The sequence below is a fragment of the Engystomops pustulosus genome, chromosome 8 (genome assembly GCF_040894005.1).
Source record: "Engystomops pustulosus chromosome 8, aEngPut4.maternal, whole genome shotgun sequence".
Lineage (NCBI taxonomy): Eukaryota > Metazoa > Chordata > Amphibia > Anura > Leptodactylidae > Engystomops > Engystomops pustulosus.
In genome coordinates, this window is record NC_092418.1 from 61,926,709 (window position 1) to 61,946,899 (window position 20,191).

At 44.8% G+C, this 20,191-nt stretch overlaps 1 protein-coding gene across 17 annotated transcripts in view; it reads right to left on the bottom strand.

The window, feature by feature from the left end:
* GULP1 (GULP PTB domain containing engulfment adaptor 1) overlaps positions 1–20,191 on the bottom strand; it is a 657,395-nt gene that overhangs the window by 463,526 nt on the left and 173,678 nt on the right. The gene's annotated exons all lie outside the window — the stretch shown is intronic.

Consider the following 20,191-nt stretch of genomic DNA (forward strand, 5'->3'; position numbering starts at 1 on the left):
ATCCTGGGTCATTATGTATCCTAAGTATTCCTATAGGTATATACGGGCTACATTACACCCCTCAAGACTTACAGTTACAGTTAGAAGGACAATTAATGATAAAAAGAGGCCATTCAAAAAATAAAAATCTGATGGGTCACCTGAAGCCTTGAATAATTGCTAAACACTTACCAAAATCTTAAAGAAGGAAATAAAATCTTATGAGGGACAGTTTCAAATGCCTTTGCAAAGCCCAAGAAAACAATATCCACATCAGCTCCTTCATCCATGCATCTGCTCACCTCTTTATAGTAGCAGATCAGGTTAGTCAAACAACTTCTAGCCTTAGTATAATAAATGACAGCCATAACAGATTTACTGATTGATGTCACATACTCCTGTATAAGGTATTTAAGCAACCCTTCCAATATTTTCCTACAATTGCAGTTAAGCTTACAGGCCTGTAATTACCTGGCAAAGTTCTAGAGCCTTTTTAAATATTGGCAACACATTCATTGTAGTCAATGATTCCTACTCAGAATGGTCACCAGTTATAAGTGGTGTAGCCCAAGGTTCTGTGCTTCGCCCATTACTATTTAATTTATTTATTAATGATATAGAGGTAAAAATTAATAGCACTGTGTCTATTTTTGCAGATGACACAAAGCTGTGTAGTGTAAAACAGTCTGTGGAGGGCTAATGGGGGCTAATAATCCACATGCAATACAGGTCTTTAAGGGAGTAAATGAGTCCCTTGTTGAGAAGGACCTGGGTGTACTAGTAGATCATAAACTAAATAACACCACACAATGTCAATAAGCTGCCTCTGAAGCGAGCAAAGTTTTGTTATTTATCAAAAGTGGTATGGACTCTCCAAAAAACGTATGTAATAATACCACTGTACAAAGCACTGGTTCAGCTTTACCTGGAATATGACGTCCAGTTTTGGCCACAGGTCCATAAAAAGGATGCCCTGGAGCTGCAGAGGGTGCAACGAAGAGCCAAAAAACTGATAAGGGGTATGGAGGCTCTCAGTTATGAGGAAAGATTAAAACAACTAGATGTATTTAGTCTGAAAAAGAGACAACTAAAGAGGGGACATAATTGATTTATATAAATATATGAATGGTCCATAAAAAAAGCATGGTGGAATGTTGTTCCAGATTAAATCAAAAGAAAAGGGGGCACAATCTCTGTCTGAAACGAACAAGGTTTAATCACCAGGGGCAACAGGGTTTTTTTTTTAACTATGGGAACTGTCAACTTGTGGAATAGCCTGCCTCATGCGCTGATCACAGTAGGGACAGCAAAGAGCGTTAAGCTTTTACACCTAAATAACATTGATGGTTATGTTATATAGAATTGTTTCCCTAAACCCCTTCTTCATCCAATCCCTTCCCTTCCTTGGTTGAACTTAATGGACATGTGTCTTCTTTCAACTGTATAAAAATACGCCATCAACCAGCTCCATAGCCAAAAAATGTTATGCCACTTGGAAAGCGATGTAAAAATTATGTTATTTTGAAAATTCTGTAAAACATAAGAAAAAATATCTAAGTATGGTATCCCCTAATTGTATTGATCCATAGAATAAAGATAACATGATAATTAGGCCATACACTAAACACAAAAAAAGGTAAAAATCCAGTACAGAATTATTGGATAGAAATCCAGTATAGAATGCTTTTCTATTCTTGCCAAACCCCAAAATGTTAACACTGGAAAATGAAAAAGGTGCACGGCACTCCTCCCCTTCTGCACCTCACAGTGCACCCACAAAACAAGTAACTGCCAAATGTTGGGGTCCTCTGTACTCAGGAGAAATTGCATACATTTTAACGATGGGTTTTCTCTTTTCATCTTTTGGAAATGTGTACATTTTAGGACTGAATTAATGTTTTACCAACAAAAGTAAAATTGACCATTTTAAATTTTACCTTCATTTTGATTTAATTACTTTAAAGATCTCAAGGAGTTAACTCCGCGCTCCAACCTCCGGCTTTGCCAAGAGCCGCTCCAACCTCCGGCTTTGCCAAGAGCCGCTCCAACCTCCGGCTTTGCCAAGAGCCGCTCCAACCTCCGGCTTTGCCAAGAGCCGCTCCAACCTCCGGCTTGTCCTCCTGAGGTGTCTTGTCACCATTAAAAATTGGAGGAGAAGGGCCGCTCCAACCTCCGGCTTTGCCAAGAGCCGCTCCAACCTCCGGCTTTGCCAAGAGCCGCTCCAACCTCCGGCTTTGCCAAGAGCCGCTCCAACCTCCGGCTTTGCCAAGAGCCGCTCCAACCTCCGGCTTTGCCAAGAGCCGCTCCAACCTCCGGCTTTGCCAAGAGCCGCTCCAACCTCCGGCTTTGCCAAGAGCCGCTCCAACCTCCGGCTTGTCCTCCTGAGGTGTCTTGTCAGCATTAAAAATTGGAGGAGAAGGAAGAAGTGGTGGAAGAAGAAGAGGGGCCCTAAAGGGGGAGGGTACTGTCACAGATGCACCTACAATCCTTGTGGCGGATCACGGGCCCACCCGTGTCTCCCCTTAGACATGGATTTACCTCTCCACGAGTCTGATTCCCGTCCGACTAGGCCACACGCTCCAGCTCGTCTAGCCTTCTAAGCTGTCTCTTCCTTAAAATCCAGCACCTCCCTCCCTTCCTTGCTGGATCTTCAGCATTGTACAAGGAACTTCCAAGGTTTGAAGAGAAATCCCTGCCAGATCTTTCCAGACGCTCCTGTCTTCCCAGTGTTCCCAGATGCTCCGCTGTCTCCAGCATTCCCATACGCTCATGGTGTCTCCCGTTTCTCCAGCATTCCCATACACTCCTGGTGGCTCTTGTGTTCCCAGACATTTCCAAGTCACCAGCATTTCTCCGTGGGCCTGTACGTTCCTGTTTGCTGGTGTCGTGTGCCAGCTCCTGCTTCCAAGCCGTACTCATGCTGTCACCCCAGGCTCGGACTGTGTCCTGCATCCCTGCTTTCCCTGGCTGCCACCACGGGCCCAGTCGCACCTGTGGAATGACCTGGTGGTACCCCACTGCAGCAAGACCATCACACTTTGCGTCGGGCTCTGGTGATGACCGGGTGCCACCAGGTCCCGGGTGTCGGCTAGTACCATCATCTCCTGCGGTGGTCCAGAGGTTCCACAGACTCTTCCCAAAGAGACTCTTGCTCCGTCTAGGTTCTTCCAAGTACCCTCCACTACAGTGACAGTAGTGACACATATAAAGCAACGCATGTCAGAATACAAAAAAATGTGGCTGGTCCTTAAGCTACAAAATGGCTACATCATTAAGAGTTAATATTCAACATGTGTTGGTTTGCCCTACTACTGTTTGGGTTGTTCTGTCTACATGCTGTACTTTGCATTGGCATTTAATAAGGTAGATGACATATTTGCTGCAACATTTTAGGTTGAATTTAAGAGGAAAGGTTTCGCCTGTGGAGTTCGATAAAGGTCTGCAAAGTTCTTATCCTATTACAAAAGAGGCATTGTGGTTTCCCACATTTTAAGCTTCCTTTTCTTGGGGTTCCATATTATTTAATTATTATTTGTAACAACCTGAGTATACTGGGACCAAGTACAATTTTTATATTTGGAACTCTCCTATATATGCACGTGATATTATCTGGTACAATTTTAGTTAGGATCTGATTTTATAATATCCCAATGTTTTTCTAGGGTTTTAAGAATACTGTTGCTATCCCTACTGTATATAGTGAAAAAAAGACTTTGTTTCTGGTGGCTCTTTTGCATTCTCTTTCGATCGAATGCTTTCAGATTGACTGCGTTGACAAGCTCTGCTGACTACATTCAGGACTAGTTGTTGCAGATAATTTTTCTCTTTGAACCTTTCTTAATCTTCTAAATTGGCTATATGGGATGTTCCAAAGCCATTTTAATGGTGATTGCTCCTGTAGTGTAGATAGCGATTACATTTTTTTAAAATTCTGTAATAAATCTATTCCCCTTGTGTGTTACTATAAGATCTTAAAAATTTTACTTTTTTCTGTGCTGCACCTTAACCCTTTCAAGCTCTGTGACAGATATATCCCCAACGGAGATATGAAGGGTGTATGAAGAGGGCTCACGGGCTGAGCACTCTTCATACAGAGATGGGCTTTGCTGCATATACCATACAGTTGTATTGCAGTATATGGTAGGAACGATCTGACCATCTAGAGTTAATGTACTCTAGAGGGTCTAAGACATAGTGAAAGAAAAAAAAAAGTTTAAAAAATGTAAAAAATTTATAAAATATTACAAGTTCAAATCAGCCCCCTTTCCCTAGAACTGATCTAAAATATAATTAAAAGTAAAAATCACAAACACATTATGTATCACTGCGTCCCAAAATGCCCGATCAAAATATAAAAACGGTTATTGACGGTGGTGACCTCCGAAACGAGAAACGGCGCCCAAATGTCCAAAATGCAACTTTTACACGTTTTTACACTACATAAAAAATGTAATAAAAAGTGATCAAAATGTTGCACAGTCCTCAAAATAGTAGCAATGAAAATGTTGTCTTATTTTGCAAAAAATGACCCCTCACACAGCTCCGAACACCAAAGTATGAAAAAGTCATTAGCGTCAGAAGGCAAAAAAAAAATTTTTTTCGTACAGATTCATGTAATTTTATTTAATATGTATATAAAAACCTATAAAACCTGTATAAATTTAGTATCACCGATCGTACCGAACCAAATAATAAAGTTATATATATATATATATATATATATATATATATATATAAATAAGAGGCGTTATTTGAAGTAAAGAGTGAAAATCGTAAAAACTGAGCCCACCTGAACTGTGACCACATGCGTTTTTTTTGTTTTTTTTTTCAATTTTTCCACAATGTTTCTCCTGCTTCCCAGTGCATATCATGGAATAATAAATAACATCACGGGAAAGTGAAATTTGTTATGCACAAAATAAGCCCTCACACAGCTCTGTACACGGAAAAATTAAAAAGTTATGCATTTTTGAAGGTGGAGACCGAGAAATGAGGGAAAAAAACCTGCGTCCTTAAAGGGTTAAAGTAAAAGTGAGACCCCAATCATTTTCCTTTATTCTCTTACAGAGCTGTTGGAGGTTGAAAATATCCCCTTGCCATAATAGAAATCATTTATGTATCTTTTATATAGTTTTACTCTGCCTGAATGTTTATTTTCAAGTGCAATAAAGAGGTTTTCAAATATTTGCATAAACAAATTTGGGAAACAACAAGGACGCTTTGGTCTCCAATGCAATCCCTTTTTTATAATGGAACATGTGATTGCCCCCCAGAATTAACCCTATGTACGCTAGCCCTAGATGGTGTTCTATATTAGTATAAAGTACAATCCTTTTTGACGTGAGTGCATTCAGGATATTTATAAACTGGATAGCCATGTGATAGCCATGCATTTTAACATCTTTTTGAAGAAATAAATAAAAATATGTAGTGTAATAAATTTCTTGTCATACTGTTGGTGTTGGAAATTATGTGGTGAATAGGGTGAGAGGGTGATACTCATTTTTGCATAATTTTTGATGAATTCCTGATATCTCTTTTCTAGGTCAGGAAAGGGGTCATGAGTAAGTTCATAAAAATACTTTTAATTTGATTAAATATGTTTTGCTTCATGCTCGTACTCATGAAAGTCTTGAATGACTGTACCACATCCTTTATCTGCCAAACTAAAAATTCTGCTTCTATTTTCTAACAGTTTCCAGGCCTTCGACAGTTTCAGTTGCTTCTCTTCCTTTTCTATTTGCTTTTCTGTTGTCCTTTGTAACTTATTGTTTGGATTTTTTTTAATTCCTAAAGATCTCAAAGATCTCTTTCAATACTAAGTAACAAAAGGTTTTAAAGTAAACCTACCATTGGATTTGATGCATTATGAAGCAAACATACCTTGAGAATGCTGTAGCTACACTGATGCAGGATCATATCTTGGTTAATCCCTGTGCTGAGTGGTTATGCTGATAAAACAATTAGAAAATTATGATAATGAAGCTTCTTCCATGACCCAGTGTGATGGCATCATCCAGAAAATCTTCTTTGAAGTGAGATGTAAATAAATTCTGGCACTTCGATACTGATGCAAAGTGAATCAATTTTATTGTGGCAACCAGACCCATGCACGCGGACCGGAAGTGTTGCACTAAAAGTGGAATCCCAATCTATCTACAGGTAGTAATTAGTATGACTGAAAGGAATATGTAAAAATGGGTTAGTATCAGGGGCGTTGCTAGGCTGGAAAAAGATCCGGGGCACGGGCCCCAATGCATTTGTATCACACTTTCAGTAATGCCCCCTCCTGTACATAACCCTCTCACATTTGGTTGGGCCAATAACAACTTTACTGAGGGTATATACAGCTACAGAAACACCAGAGAAATCCTGACTTACATCCAGTGACTGGAGGTGACATGTCCACTTCACTATTAGGGTGGTGGCACACGTGCTGTTTTGAACCCGCTGTTAGTCCGGTTTTAGTCATGCGTTTTCAGTCCATTACTTAAAAACGGGCCAAAAACGTGTTTAAAACGCCACGTGTAACATCACCCTAAGGTTGCGCTCACACGATTGCATTTAAACAAATACAAGACACCAGGCGCTCATTATCCATCACATGCATTTCACTGGAGACTCATGTGAGATCAAACCTAGGCCCTTCCTACTGCCACCTGTGAACACATCCCAAGGAATGTCCCCACACATCCATCCAGTAACATCACACACAGCCCCCTTGTAATCTCCCCCAGTAATGTGCCCCACACATCCCCCCCTGTAATGTCCCCCAATAATGTGCCCCCCATACAGATCCCCCTGTAATGTGCCCCATACAGATCCCCCTGTAATGTGCCCCACACAGATCCCCCTGTAATGTGCCCCACACACAGTCCCCCTGTAAGGAGCCCCATACAGATCCCCGTGTAATGTGCCCCATACAGATCCCCCTGTTATGTTCCCCACACAGATCCCCTGTAATGTGCCCCACACAGATCCCCCTGTAATGTGCCCACACAGATCCCCATGTAATGTGCCTCACACACAGATCCCCCTGTAATGTGCCCCACACAGATCCCCTGTAATGTGCCCCACACAGATCCTCCTGTAATGTGCCCCATACAGATCCCCCTGTAATGTGCCCCACACACAGATCCCCCTGTAATGTGCCCCACACACAGATCCCCCTGTAATGTGCCCACACAGATCCCCCTGTAATGTGCCCCACACAGATCCCCTGTAATGTGCCCCACACAGATCCCCCTGTAATGTGCCCCACACAGATCCCCTGTAATGTGCCCCACACAGATCCCCCTGTAATGTGCCCCACACAGATCCCCCTGTAATGTGCCCCAAACACAGTCCCCCTGTAAGGAGCCCCATACAGATCCCCCTGTAATGTGCCCCATATAGATCCTCCTGTAATGTCCCCACACAGATCCTCCCGCAATGTGCCCCACACAGATCCCCCTGTAATGTGCCCCACACAGATCCCCCTGTAATGTGCCCCACACAGATCCCCCTGTAATGTGCCCCACACAGATCCCCCTGTAATGTGCCCCATATATATCCCCTTGCTATGTGCCCCACACAGATCACCCTGTAATGTGCCCCATACAGATCCCCCTGTAATGTGCCCCATACAGATCCCCCTGTAATGTGCCCCATACAGATCCCCCTGTAATGTGCCCCATATATATCCCCCTGCTATGTGCCCCACACAGATCCCCCTGTAATGTGCCCCATATATATCCCCCTGTAATGTGCCCCATATATATCCCCCTGCTATGTGCCCCATATAGATCTCCCTGTAATGTGCCCCATATAGATCTCCCTGTAATGTGCCCCATATAGATCTCCCTGCTATGTGCCCATATACATCTTCCCATGTTCTCCCTCTCACCTCACTCACTCCTGCAGATCCGTGCACTGCCGCCCCCTGCAGGTCATGTGATCGTGACATCATCACAGGTCCTGCAGGGAAAGCAGTGAACACTGTGCCTGTCTCATCACGATCTATGTCCAGAGGACTTGGATCGTGAAGAGAGAGAGAGAGAGAGGAGATCCGGGGCACCGGCCAAAAGATCCGGGGCACGGGCCCCGGATCTTTTGACCTAGCAACGCCCCTGGTTAGTATATTTAAAAGATAAGGATCAGTCAAATTGTATGAATATATAAGAATTAATTAATATAGCTGAATGGTAAGAATCAGTAAGTGTATGGATATGAAAAGAGGGGGAAAAAAAGGTTACCGTATTTTTTGCCCTATAGGGCGCACCGGACTATAGGGCGCATTAGTCCGATGCGCCTTATATATGTAATAATTACATATATAAGGCGCATCGGACTATAAGGCGCGGGGTCCGGGGGCCGGGGGCGTGGCGGAGGTCCGGGGGCGTGGCGGAGACCCGACGTGACGCGGCGACGGGACGCGACGCCGAGACGCGACGGGGAACGCGGGAAGGTGAGGGGGAGGTGGAGGAGGGCAGCGGACCATACTTACATAGGTCCCCGCTACCGGAGACAGCAGATCTCCCGCTGGAGATCTGCTGTCTCCGGTAGCGGGGACCTATGTAAGTATGGTCCGCTGCCCAGCGCCATACATAGGGCGCACCGGACTATAAGGCGCACTTTGGATTTCCACGGAAATCCAATGCTTTTAAGTGCGCCTTATAGTCCGGAAAATACGGTAAACAAAGGGAATAGTTGCAGATCAGATATAAATGGAATAAACCGGAATGTGAATAAATCCCCGATGTGATTCCTTGGAATACACGTTTTTTTTAGATATGTGGTATGAAGAGAAGATAATGAAGGCAGCAATATGATCACATGTATCATATAATGTAAAAAAAAAGATATATGGGGTAGAAACAGAGAATGTGTGATATATGGTACAAAAGAATAAGAGAGAGTATGTTATATGTTGTGGAAGAATATAGAAAGGTATATGGGATGTATGTAAGGAAGGTAAGACCTTCAATGGACTAAGATGTGAACTTACAAGAAGAGGTCAAAGGAGAACAAGAAGGCAAACTGGCCAGAAGAGAGTTTAAAAGTAGGAAAGGATACAAAAAAATTAAACAGTGTCATTTAATTGGTCCTCTGCGGTTCAGTGGACAGAAAAGAAGCATTAATAATTATGGAAAACAGACTTAGATTTGATACATGTGCAACACCCTCGCCGATGCAAGGCAGAGCTGTGTTTGCAAATACGTCCCACCATGTAGCTTGCAGCCTGTGTAGGGTCTGATTAGCCTCACAGCATGTCACTACATAACACTAGATAACACAGATGAACTCTGCAGTGGTAGATCCTGCCTGGCAAGGCAGGAGTTAATTCTTTGATGTGATGTAAGATGTGTCATCCAATCACATGTGTTATCCTAATGTATTGTAAGCTGGGATGTAATTGGAGGAGTAACCACCACATGACCAAGAGCTGAGAAAAAGTGACGGTTGGAGATTTCCAACAGTCAGTGCAGTCAGAAAAGTGAGTCTGACAGGATTCAGTCAGAAAGACTAGCCAGTCATACCAAGCAGTGAGTTAGACAGAGAGAGAGGAAAGGGGTATCATCCTACCTTCCAGGGTGATACCTGAAGCACTCCAAGACAAGCTGAAGCTTCCTATTAGGACACAGCTACCTCCCAGCCTGCCCTCTGCATCCAGGCTGATGATCCCTCCTGTGACTCCCTCCAAGTACATCTCAGTACTCCACCATTTTGTTAAGGCACGTTGCTGCGGTTCCTGTCAGTTCCAATAAAGAACTGTAAGTTGTTTTTGTTCAACCTCTGCCTCCGTCTGGTCCCTGCCACTACGGCTGCCATCATCACAGGCACCCTGTCCACTACACAGAGACTCATACTCTAGACACCAAAGGGTTGCCCCAGGGAGATCCGCTATAGCAGCCTCTCCCTCATCATTTCTTGCCAACACCACCCTGCTGGAGACCTGCCAGGCTGTAGGACAGCCCTCCGGTTCCCCATACCAAGCACCGTGACACTAGCGTGCCTAGGCCGCAACCGCCAGCCACTCAGGTACTGCGGGCCCCAGCTGCCTCCAGGCCCCAAGAAAAGGCTAGGCCCCGGTGGGGGATGTTGCACATGTATCACAAAAAACTATCCAGGACAAATTCCCTGTTTAATCTTCTGGGTTCCAAAGTCTGTAATGTATGAATCCAGTATGACTCCTTTCTTTCGAGCATCTGTATTCTGTTGCCACCTCTACTGGGTCGAGTTATATGTTCTAAAACCTGGAACTTCAGTTGTGATTGATATATTGTGCTTCAATGCATGGAAGTCTGATGGCAATGGAAGCAAGAGATATCCTGTCCAAATAAGGATTTGTGTTGGCCTATTCTCTTACTGACCGTTTGTGTGGTTTTCCCACTATACAGTATCCCACAGGGGCATTTGACAATGAAACAAGATGAACATGTAATAAAGTCCTTGATCTTAAATTTTATCACCCTCGTACTGGACAAGAGATTATCACCCTTGATGATGTTGGAACATTGGGAGCATCGGAGGCAAGGGAAAATATCACAGAGTTTTCAAAGCTGCAGGGGATGACAGTGGGCTCCAATGCAAACTTTTACATGGTTGAAAAGACCTTCCTTTACCGCCATCCTCTGTTTCAATTCAATATGTTGCCATGGTAATGTTATATGGACAACATTTATTGCATACGGGGCGGGGCACAACTGAGTTTCATACAGTTTTGAACAATATATATTCTGAGCTACAATTTAACTTACTACACAGTGACAGACTCTCTTGACTGACTTATATCATAAGCTTACAGGAATAGCTTATTGCATTATACAAGTTGCCACCCTCCAGCCTTGAAAAGAGCAATACCTCGTATTCAGTATATATGCATTGATTGTTGACAACCCGATGCCAGTTTTTGAGTTGAGGCTACCCACCGAAAATCATGCTTGATAGTCACCAACCACGCACATGTCAGTTTGTTCCAGAAATACAGAGACTGGTTTTGTAAACTCTAACACGTGCATACAAATCTGATACTTAAAGGGTGATTTTCACCCTGGCAAATAATGCTTTTGCTTGTATGATGAAAAATAATAAAATTTTCCAATATACTTGCTGTATCAAATCCTTACGGTGTTTTGTATCTCTGCTTGCTGTCATTTATAGAAAGGTTCTATGTTTGTTTGCGGTGGACAGAAATCTGACCATGGCCACCCAGGTGTACAGTTTAGTAGTATCATAGAAAGTAATCAGAGCTGTGTGTTATAACGAGCCATGCACCCGTGTGTCCATGGTCAGATTTCTGTCTATTGGAAATAAACAATGCATCTTTTTATAGAAGGACAGCAAGCAGAGATCTAGAAAACCCAGAGGAATTGATACAGAAAGTACATTGAAAATTTGTTTAACGTTTCATTATTCAAACAATATCAATTACTTGCTGAAATGGAAATACCCCTTTAATATTATCCGCAAACTTGGCACATTCTATCTAGACCTTATCCAAATATTAGGGAGTTTTAGGTCCCTATGCTTTTGGGCGTCCTAAAAGCCTCAAAGATAGACTCATTAGGGTAGATGTGAGGTCTTCTATATGTACATCTCAACATATTGAGGCTTGAGAAAGGTGTATCACACCGAAACGTAGCCACTCGTTCCAATAATAATCACCAGTCACCAAGTCTATCACCAAGGATGATAGAATTTTTTACATGCTCCTCTTGTTTTATTGTCTTATCCATCAAGTGTCCATGTGGGTTACTGTATATTTGAAAAACCATGCAGTCAGTGAGAGAATAGGGAAACACAAATCCACTATTTGGATGGAACATCTCTTGTTATGTTCTGTTACAATCTCACTTCCATGCAGTGAAGCACAACTAAAGTTCCAGGTAGGAGAACATGTACCTTGACCCATGTACCTTGACCCAGGCAACAGAATCCAGCTCAAAAGAAACGAGGCATACTGGATTCATAGAAAATGTGATAACCAGAGGATTAAACAGGAAATATGATGCTAATAGTTTTTTGTGATATTTGTATTAAAAAAAATCTTTTTTCCATAATTGCCTTAATTTCTCTCCACAGAACTACTGAGGACCACTACTCTGACAGCCTTTGGTCTATTTTTTTGTATCCTTTCCTACTTTTAAACTCTTCTGAACAATTTTCCTTATTGACATCTTCTCGTAACTTCACATCTTAGTCTGCTGAAGGTCTCGCCTTCCTCTATATTCTCTTATGCCACTGATCACAAACATCTTGTTCTATATTCTTTCGCACCATATAACATACGCTTTCTCTTATCCTTTTGTACCATACATCAAACATTCTCCCTTACTACCCCATATATCTTTTTTATAATTTATATGATACATTTGATTCTATTGCTACCTTCATTATTTTCTTTTCATACCACATAACTAATAAAAGGTATATACCAAGCAATTAATTCAGTGATGTATTCACATTACAGTCATTTGTTTCATTTGATCTACAAGTATTAGAGATGAGCGAACATACTCGTCCGAGCTTGATGCTCGATCGAGCATTAGCGTACTCGTAACTGCTCGTTGCTCGGACGAGTATTTCGCCCGCTCGAGAAAATGGCAGCTCCCGCCGTTTTGCTTTTTGGCGGCCAGAAACAGAGCCAATCACAAGCCAGGAGACTCTGCACTCCACCCAGCATGACGTGGTACCCTTACACGTAGATAGCAGTGGTTGGCTGGCCAGATCAGGTGACCCTGGGATAGACTAGCCGCTGCCCGCGCTGCTCGGATCATTCTCTGTCTGGATGCCGCTAGGGAGAGAGCTGCTGCTGGTCAGGGAAAGCGTTAGGGTGTTCTATTAGCTTACTGTTAGGCAGGAGTGATTCTACAACAACCCAACAGCCCTTCTTAGGGCTACAATAACGTTATACTTTTTTTTTTTTTATTTGCTTGTGGCTGGGCTTGCTGGCACTAGTAGTGCAGCTAGTACCATATTGTGAGAAATTAGCAGGGGGACTTGCTACCGTTGTGTTTAGCTCTTAGTGACACACATATCCACCTCAAACACCAAAGTGGGACAATTTATTAGGGGTTTGATTTCAATTAGGCACAGTCTGCCAGTTTCTTTTTATTTTACGTTTATTTTTTTAATAACTCAGTGTCATCTCATCTGGCATAGCAGTGTGCTTTAATACTTGGCTAGAAAATAGCCATAGGAGAATCCAAACGTCTTACTTACGCCTACAGTAGCGTTATATATATTTGATTTCTGGTTGATCTGCTGGTGGCTGTAGTTGCTGCAGTGCATCTACTAGCAAATTGTGAGCAATTTGTAGTGAGATTTGCGACCGCTGTGTTTTGCGCTTAGTGACGCACATATCCATCGCAAAGACCGAAGTGGGAAAATTTATTAGGGCCCGGGGTTGTATTTCAATTAGGCACAGTCTGCCATTTCCTTTTTTATTTTACGTTTATTTTTTTCATAACTCAGCGTCATCTCATCTGGCATAGTAGTGTGCTTTAATACTTGGCTAGAAAATAGCCATAGGAGAATCCAAACGTCTTACTTACGCCTACAGTAGCGTTATATATATTTGATTTCTGGTTGATCTGCTGGTGGCTGTAGTTGCTGCAGTGCATCTACTAGCAAATTGGGAGCAATTTGTAGTGAGACTTGCGACCACTGTTTTGCGCTTAGTGACGCACATATCCATCGCAAAGACCGAAGTGGGAAAATTTATTAGGGCCCGGGGTTGTATTTCAATTAGGCACAGTCTGCCATTTCCTTTTTTATTTTACGTTTATTTTTTTCATAACTCAGCGTCATCTCATCTGGCATAGCAGTGTGCTTTCATACTTGGCTAGAAAATAGCCATAGCAATAGGATAGCATCGTTTGGTTTTAAAAACTAAAAAACACAAAAAAATAAATAAATAAATAAAGTTATAACTCTCATTTTCAAAATGTTTAACCCGAGGGCTAGGGGTAGAGGACGAGGGCGGGGACGTGGGCGTCCAACTACTGCAGGGGTCAGAGGCCGTGGTCCTGGGCGGGGTGAGACACCACCTGCTTATGAGGGAGCAGGGGAACGCCGCAGAGCTACGCTCCCTAGGTTCATGTCTGAAGTTACTGGGACTCGTGGTAGAGCACTGTTGAGGCCAGAACAGTGCGAACAGGTGATGTCGTGGATTGCCGACAATGCTTCGAGCAATTTGTCCACCAGTCAGTCTTCCACGCAGTCCACCCATGTCACCGAAATCAGCACTCCTCCAGCTCCTGCACCTCAGCCTCCTCCCCCCCAGTCTGCCCCCTCCCAGCAAAATTTGCCATTTGAACCGGCATACTCTGAGGAACTGTTTTCTGGACCCTTCCCACAGTCACAAACCACTTGTCCGGTTGCTGATGAGCAATTTTCCGATGCCCAGGTTTTCCACCAGTCGCAGTCTGTGGGTGATGATGACCTCGTTGACGTACTGGAAGAAGTGTGTAAAGAGGTGTCCGACGATGAGGAGACACGGTTGTCAGACAGTGGGGAAGTTGTTGTCAGGGCAGGAAGTCCGAGGGGGGAGCAGACTGAGGGATCGGAGGATGATGAGGTGAAAGACCCAAGTTGGGTTGAGAGGCCGGGTGAACACAGTGCTTCTGAGATGGAGGAGAGTCCTCGACCAGAACAGGTTGGAAGAGGCAGTGGTGGGGCCAGACGGAGAGGCAGGGCCAGAGCTGGTGCATCAGCGCCAAATGTGTCAACTAGTGAAGCTCCCGTGGCGAGGGCTCCTGCAGCGAGGGCTAGATTTTCAGAAGTCTGGAGGTTCTTTAAGGAAACACCGGATGACCGACGGACTGTGGTGTGCCACATTTGCCAAACCAGGATCAGCAGGGGTTCCACCACTAATAGCTTAACTACCACCAGTATGCGCAGGCATATGAATGCTAAACACCCCACTTAGTGGCAACAAGCGCGTTCACCTCCGGCCGTGCACACCACTGCTCCTTCCCCTGTGTCAGCTGATAGTCAGCCCCCTGCCCAGGACCCTGCCACAAAAACCCCATCGTCGCCTCCACGATCCTCCACAGCATCCACCAGCGTTCAGCTCTCCATACCCCAGACGCTGGAGCGGAAACGCAAATATAGTGCAACCCACCCGCACGCCCAAGCCCTTAATGTGCACATCTCCAGATTGCTAAGCCTGGAGATGCTGCCCTATAGGCTAGTAGAGACCGAGGCCTTTCGCAGCCTCATGGCGGCGGCCGCCCCTCGGTATTCGGTCCCCAGCCGCCACTACTTTTTCCGATGTGCCGTCCCAGCCCTGCACCAGCACGTGTCAGACAACATAATCCGTGCCCTGACCAACGCCGTTTCTGACAAGGTCCACCTGACCACGGACACGTGGACGAGTGCTGCCGGGCAGGGCCACTATATATCGCTGACGGCACATTGGGTTAACTTGGTGGAGGCTGGGACCGAGTCTGACCCTGCGGCTGGTCATATACTGCCGACGCCGAGGATTGCGGGGCCTACCTCGGTCCAGGTGTTTCAGGCCTACTATGCCTCCTCCTCCTCCCACCCCTCCTCCACCTCCTCCTCCGAACTACCATCCGTGGGCATGGCGCCATCAGTCGGTAGCTCTAGGCACAGCAGCAGTGCCGTCGCTAAGCGACAGCAGGCGGTGCTCAAACTGCTGAGCCTAGGCGATAAAAGGCACACCGCCCAAGAACTATTACAGGGCATCACGGCGCAGACTGATCTGTGGCTGGCACCGCTGAACCTGAAGCCAGGCATGGTTGTGTGTGACAACGGCCGTAACCTGGTGGCGGCTCTGCAACTCGGCAGACTGACACATGTGCCATGCCTGGCCCATGTGTTAAATTTGATAGTTCAGCGTTTCCTCAAGACATACCCCAATCTGTCTGATTTGCTCACGAAGGTGCGCCGCATCTGTGCGCATTTCAGGAAGTCCAGCACAGATGCTGCCACTCTCAGGGCAGCGCAGCGCCGCCTCCAAATGCCCGCTCACCGACTGTTGTGCGACGTGCCCACGAGGTGGAATTCAACACTGACCATGTTATCCAGAGTTTACCAGCAGCGCCGAGCGGTTGTAGACTGCCAGATGTCAACTTCCACCAGAACTGGTAGTCAGGTCAGTCAGCTTCCTCAAGTCTACAATGAGGAGTGGACGTGGATGTCTGATATCTGTCAGGTGCTGAGTAACTTTGAGGAGTCAACACAGATGGTCAGTGGCGATGCCGCCATCATCAGCCTCACCATCCCGCTGCTTGGCCTGTTGAAAAACTCTCTGGTCAGCATGAAGTCGGAAGCTTTGCGCTCCTCACAAGAGACGGGGGAAGAAGATTCCCTTGTTGATAGCCAAAGCACCCTTAGGTCTGTTTCTCAGCGCATATCGGAGGAGGTGGAGGTGGAGGAGGATGAGGAGGAAGAGGAGGAGAATGTTGGCGAGACACAAGAGGGGACCATTGTTGAGTCCTTCACTGTTGAGCGTGTATGGGCAGAAGAAGAGGAGTTGGAGGAGGAGGAAATGGACAGCCAGGCCAGTGAGGGGAGCGAATTCTTACGCGTTGGTACTCTGGCGCATATGGCAGATTTCATGCTAGGCTGCCTATCCCATGACCCTCGCGTTCAAAGAATTTATTCCAGCACCGATTACTGGGTGTTCACTCTCCTGGACCCACGGTACAAGAAAAATCTTTCCACTCTCATCCCTGGAGAGGAAAGTTGTGTGAGAATGCATGAATACCAGCAGGCCCTGGTGCACAAGCTGAAACAGTATTTCCCTTCTGACAGCGCTAGCGGCAGAGTGCGTAGTTCTGCGGGACAAGTAGCGAGGGAGAGTAGGCGAGCAGGCAGCTTGTCCAGCACTGGCAAGGGTACGCTTTACAAGGCTTTTGCCAGCTTTATGTCACCCCAGCAAGACACTGTCACCTGTCCCCAGTCTCGGCAGAGTAGGGCTGATCTTTACAGAAAGATGGTGAGGGAGTACGTAGCTGACCATACCATCGTCCTAAATGATCACACAGCTCCCTACAACTACTGGGTTTCAAAGCTGGACATGTGGCACGAACTGGCGCTGTACGCCTTGGAGGTTCTTGCCTGCCCTGCCGCTAGCGTCTTGTCCGAGCGGGTTTTCAGTGCAGCTGGTGGCATCATCACCGATAAGCGTACACGCCTGTCGACTGACAGCGCTGACAGGTTGACGCTTATCAAGATGAATAAAGCCTGGATTTCTCCTAATTTCCAATCTCCACCAGGTGAAGGAAACTCAACCTGAATAATTTATCCACTCCTCCTCCTCCTCATTTTCCTCCTTCTCCTCCTCTTTGTACAGTAAAGCAGAGGAAACTGGCTATTTTTTTATAGGGCCCACTGGCTCTAGCTATAGTACTTTATGCATTTAATTTTTATGGAGGGCCACCGACCCGGTCCTCTGTTTTAAACAATTTTTGGGAGTGCCACATACAGGCACTCAATCTATTCAATTTTTCTGGAGGGCCACCTACCTGCTCCTCTGGTTTGAAAACTTTTTTGGACTGCCACATACAGGCACTCAATCTATTCCATTTTTCTGGAGGGCCACCTACCTGCTCCTCTGGTTTGAAAACTTTTTTGGACTGCCACATACAGGCACTCAATCTATTCCATTTTTATGGAGGGCCACCTACCTGCTCCTCTGGTTTGAAAACTTTTTTGGACTGCCACATACAGGCACTCAATCTATTCCATTTTTATGGAGGGCCACCTACCTGCTCCTCTGGTTTGAAAACTTTTTTGGACTGCCACATACAGGCACTCAATCTATTCCATTTTTATGGAGGGCCACCTACCTGCTCCTCTGGTTTGAAAACTTTTTTGGACTGCCACATACAGGCACTCAATCTATTCCATTTTTATGGAGGGCCACCTACCTGCTCCTCTGGTTTGAAAACTTTTTTGGACTGCCACATACAGGCACTCAATCTATTCCATTTTTATGGAGGGCCACCTACCTGCTCCTCTGGTTTGAAAACTTTTTTGGACTGCCACATACAGGCACTCAATCTATTCCATTTTTATGGAGGGCCACCTACCTGCTCCTCTGGTTTGAAAACTTTTTTGGACTGCCACATACAGGCACTCAATCTATTCCATTTTTCTGGAGGGCCACCTACCTGCTCCTCTGGTTTGAAAACTTTTTTGGACTGCCACATACAGGCACTCAATCTATTCCATTTTTATGGAGGGCCACCTACCTGCTCCTCTGGTTTGAAAACTTTTTTGGACTGCCACATACAGGCACTCAATCTATTCCATTTTTATGGAGGGCCACCTACCTGCTCCTCTGGTTTGAAAACTTTTTTGGACTGCCACATACAGGCACTCAATCTATTCCATTTTTATGGAGGGCCACCTACCTGCATCTCTGGTTTGAAAACTTTTTTGGACTGCCACATACAGGCACTATCCAAATTGAATTGTCTCCATAGCAGCCTCCACACGTTGTCTCCATTGCTACCTCCAAAAGTCGTCCATATAGCTGCCTCCATACATCGTCCCTTTATCAAACGAGGTGTGTCAGGACGAAATTTGGGTTGTTTTCATGGATTCCACATCAAAGTTGTTAACTTTGTCGCCACCCTGCTGTGTTATCCACAAAATACACTGGCAAACTTTTACCATTTACGTATATTATTTCAGCGCTTCTTGCGCATCTGTTTACATTCCCCTCACCCGCCATATCCTAAACTTATAAGAACGCTACTACACTTGATCTTATACAAAAGGTTCTTAGAAGTGCTGTTTGGGGAGTAGCCTAGAGACAGGGGCTTGGATTGGCGAAAGCTCGCCTGGCAGCGGAGCGCCAGCTCCATGCCAAGAACCAACTAACATAGTTTTAACTGCAGCACCTTTAACCCCTTAAGGACGCAGGGTTTTTCGCCTCATTTCTCGCTCTCCAACTTCAAAAATCCATAACTTTTTCATTTTTCCGTGTACAGACCTGTGTGAGGGCTTATTTTGTGCGTAACAAATTTTACTTTCCCGTAATGTTATTTATTTTAACATGCCGTGTACTGCGAAGCTGAAAAAAAATTCCAAATGTGGAAAAATTGAAAAAAAACCGCACGTGCGTCACGTTCTTGTGGGCTCAGTTTTTACGACTTTCACTCTTCGCTCCAAATAACACGCCTACTTTATTCTTTGGTTCGGTGCGATCGCGGTGATACCAAATTTATACAGGTTTTATTGTGTTTTAATACATTTTCAAAAATTAAACGAATGTGTACAAAAAAGAAAAAAAATTTTTTGCCATCTTCTGACGCTAATAACTTTTTCATACTTTGGCGCACGGAAATGTGTGAGGGGTCATTTTTTGCGAAATGAGGCGACGTTTTCATTGCTACCGTTTTGAGGTCTGTGCGACATTTTGATCATTTTTTATTTCATTTTTTATGTTATGTAAAAAGGTGTAAAAGTCGCATTTCGGACATTTGGGCGCCATTTCCCGCCTCGGAGGTCACCGCCGGCCGTAACCGTTTTTATATTTTGATAGATCGGGCATTTTGGGACGCGGCGATACCTAATATGTCTGTGATTTTTACTGTTTGTTATGTTTTATATCCGTTCTAGGGAAAGGGGGGTGATTTGAACTTTTAATATTTTATTAATTTTTTTTATTTTTTAAACTTTTTTTTTTCTTTTTTTTTTCACTATCTTTTAGACCATCTAGGGTACATTAACCCTAGATGGTCAGATCGCTGCTACCATATACTGCAATACTTCTGTATTGCAATATATGGCATTTTTGCAGCACATTCATTACAATGAGCCACTGGCTCATTGTAACGAATATGCAGCTGCCAGATAGCCTCGTGTCAAGAGAAGACACGAGGCTACCATGGCAACTGATCGCCACCCCCCGATGACGTTCGGGGGCGTGGCGATCAAAAAAAAGATGGCGGCGCCCACGCGCCGCCGTCTTTTAAACGCCGCCTGCGACTTTGCAGGCGGCGTTTAGGGGGTTAATAGCCGCGATCGGTGCAAGCACCGACCGCGGTTATTAGCGGTGGGGGTTTTATGCATTTTGCAAAAACCCCCACCTTTGTATGAAGAGGACTCAGCCCGTGAGCCCTCTTCATACACTCCTTATACCTCTGCGCCGTAGAGCTACGGCGCAGAGCGTTAAGGAGTTAATCTACTACTAGTTCACTGCCTCCATACATGGCCGCCTTATCAAACGTGCTGTGTCAGGCAGAATTTT